Source organism: Sipha flava, unplaced genomic scaffold (assembly GCF_003268045.1).
Source record: "Sipha flava isolate LNK unplaced genomic scaffold, YSA_version1 85_pilon_pilon, whole genome shotgun sequence".
In the NCBI taxonomy this organism is placed as follows: Eukaryota; Metazoa; Arthropoda; class Insecta; order Hemiptera; family Aphididae; genus Sipha; species Sipha flava.
This window is the reverse complement of record NW_020273627.1, coordinates 416174-420097: the sequence shown is the minus strand read 5'-3', so window position 1 is coordinate 420097 and position 3924 is coordinate 416174.

Genomic DNA, 3924 nt, shown 5'->3' with positions numbered 1-3924 from the left:
AAATGTATACATATTATCATGGACTAGGGGCGCTAAAATACACGGATACCTGCAGTGGCGCACACAGGATTTTTTTTCGGGGGGGGAGGTAAAAATATAACACATTTTACAATCAAAAAAATTGTGCAAATCCTTAATATATTTTGACTTAAATAATAGCATGGATACTAAAATAGACTATTCTATAATCAATGATACTAGGTATTCAATACTAGCTCTTCATATTTCAAACTTGTAAAATTTGTAAATTTTAACCTAGACATCGGAGAAAATTTCGGGGGGGGGGGTTACAACCCCCCACCCCCGCGAGCGCCAATGGATACCGGAGCGTGTCGTACGCAGTAATGTACGGGTAAATGATATATATTATACATTCGTAAATTAATTTTTCGTGCGCGTTTGAGAACGGCCGATTTGAAACGATTTCGGCAAGACGACCAAGCGTGATTGATGACGAACTTTTTGCGTACGCGACGGTAATAATATGTATGTTTGTGGTGCGCGGCGGGGACGGGACCAGCAACGGGATGATTCACGGCGCGCGAAACAGTAATTCGCGTGGAGAATGATCGATTTCGTCGAGTGTATTGCAGGCGCAGGACGTACGAAACGTTATTGGGGATCGTGACGAGCTTGAAATGCGCTCCGCAGCGGAAATGCACATGCGAAACGTACACGTCATCGTCGGGCCATTACGATGTGAACATCAATGTATATGGACCGCAGAGGTCATCGGGATCGTGAATAATGACGTATCAACATATGCAGGGTGGTGATTTTTCACCGAGCGAGTCGAAGATCGCAAAAATACACCGTGCACGCCAATGACGTATCCTTGGGGGGGGGGGGGGAAGAACCCTCCCCCATGAACCTGAGATAGTAAATTAACTCATACAGTATCATTTATGTACACTTTTTGCCCGAATGGACGTTTATAAATAATAATAATATGAAACAGCTAAGTATTAACAGGACATTCGTAGTTAATCCAGAAGAACTGTTGGACGAATTGGCAAAAAGAAAAGTTGGTGCGGTATTGTAATGAGGTGATAACTATTTCGACTCTGGAAATTTGAATACAATATATATTACGTATTTTATTAATAATGTTTTATATTTTGTGTTTGTTTAAACGCGATAAATTGATAAATTGAATTTTTTCGACATATTTTTACAAATAGTAAGTTCAAATTTGCTGAACCCTTCCCAATAAAGAGTTCCAGGATACGCGCCTGGTGCACGCATATGATTACGTTGCACATAGGTTTTGCGAACAGTACCGTCGCGTGCGTTCAGTGAAATCAGTGAATTTTTGCAAGCGACTAGACGAGCAGTCAAAAGATTTAACTTGTATACGATTCTACTACGCGCTCAAGCATTCGGTCCAACACTTGGCTACTTAACCGAATATCGCAGAGCTAGAGGAAAAAATATGGTACGTATTCGTTACAATATCCGGAGCAATATTCACTTACCAGTTATTTTGATGGGCAGATATTAATTGTTGTTTTCCCGGTAGCGAATAAAGGGCGTCGCACACGGTAGCGGCTGGTGGTAAATATTTCGTGAGAGACTTGAATTATTCAACATGTAAACTGCATACAACGACGAATGATAAAAACCCTATTGTTGGGAAATCAACTAAACTTAATACTACACTCGGTTTAATATTCAGTTAATATATTTAACTTAATATAATCTTACATTTTTTTTTTTTTTTTTTATTACAAATGAGTCCTCCAATTATGCGATCTCGCAGATGACGGCGTACAGTGACTAACGTCGGAGCGGTGGCACGGAAATTATTGTCACGAACAGAGTTAACATGATACGCGGCTTGTTCTATCCGTCCAATAAGCCAAACCATTAGATGTTACGATTGAACCTGTCGGGCGTCAGTTTCGCTGAGATGACGACCGTCGTCGAAATATCTATTTATAGGTTTTAGATTTTTGTGGCTTTCGATTTATAATAATAAACAAAGAAAACGATGGAACATATTTTTAAATAGTTTTAATAATAAACGAAATGTTGTCGGAATAACAAACGGTTAAATGATAATGAGAAAACATCTATTCAAATATTAAGTATGTTCACAATTTTTTTTTTTTTTTAAATATTCGTATAACCTGTAATGGACATATTTATTCAAGTGACTAGGCGCTTGAAAACAGAGTTCTAATGCGAACAGGAAAATTGCATGATCTGACTATATGCCCACAGCGTATAGGTGCACTCAACAAGCACAGGACGGGCCGAACGCGTATAGTAAATATAATACGTAATACATATATTTCCTGTATGCGTTCGACATATATATTGTGTATAATGTTCGTCGTGCGCGTCATAGTATATCCTATGTACGCGCGTGTGCAGTCATCGTTCCGTCGCCGAAAGGGGAAGGAGAAGAAACCATCTAAAAACCCTTACGGTCGGCCATTCCGCCCCGGACACGTGTTTCACCGGTATCCATGTGTATTACGTGAAACGCCGGCGTTGAGGAGGTACGTGATCGGTGTATTCGTTTTGAGTTTCTAACCGCAAGCTTAGAACACCTCGTAACCATGTTGTTTCCGTCTGTCCGTCGGTTATAAATTTAAATAATATGCCATATTCAACTGCACTGCATTGAATGATATAAAAAATAAATATTAAAATACGAATATTTTATACAGATCTTCTTCTTCTTCTTGTCTGTACTCGACCATTAAGATCACACATTCAAACATATATCTTGCCATTTCACTCTATCCAACGCTAAGACCTTCCAATCGGCACTTGGGTCTGTCACTTGTACGTCCTTCCTGACTTGGTCTTCCCATCTTAGTCGAGGTCGTCCCACAGGTCTCTTTCCTTGGGGAGTTCCACGTTGAACCATTCGAATTAGAGTTCCTTCCTTTCTCCATGCATGTCCTGCCCATTGGAGTCTCTTTTTTTTAATTTTTCTAATTATATCAGACATTTGGTACAACTGTTTGAGCTCCTCATTTTTTCGAATTCTCCATTCCCCTGTGGTCTCATCTATACACGGTCCGAAGATTCGTCTTAATATTTTTCTTTCGAATATCAGCAGTCTGTTTTGATCTAATTTCCGTAATGTCCATACTTCACAACCATACATTACCACTGGACGGATGAGGGTGCGATACAGTTGTATCTTGAGGTTCATCGATATCGTCCTCGTCTTTAACAAATTACTTAGACCGTAGTAACACTTATTACCGGATTGGAGTCTTGCTTTTATTTCATTAAGTTCATCGTTTTTTTGTGTCATTGTCGATCCCAGATATTTGAACTCCTGCACTCTCTGAAACTTGTACTGCCCGACTTCTAAAAATGGGTGATCATGATCCGCGAGCTCTCTTCTCTGCACGATCATGTATTCAGTTTTTTCAGCATTTATTTCTAAACCTATTCTTTTTGCCGTGTCTAATAGTTTTCCCGCTTGCTCCCTGAGATTTTCCTTATTTTCCGCAAGTAACACTATGTCGTCCGCGTAGGCCAATTTTATACAGATAGGTATTTGTAACAGTGCTCTGCGTAAATAATAAGATTATTTCAAGAGTAAAATCGAACGAATCTGTGCTTGTTCGTATTGTTACGAAAACCTGTGCGAAATCAAGAAGAATTGAAAAATACTTTTTTTTTTTCTTAGATCCCAAAAATAGGGATCTCTGCCTAAATCTGGAATTGGTATTTTATTTTCTTATGGTATAAGAAATAATATTTTATTGTTTCGTAAAGCAGATTCGGCACTACAGAGCAGTGGTATTTATTAAATCGTTATAGTACGACGTAACATGATATAATTATTATAATAATAAAATGAAAATACCGAGAAAAAAATTGTATTTATTAAATTAATTGTTTTCGCAGCTAACAATTTCAAGTTGTAAGCCAATTAACTTTTGTAGTTAACATTTG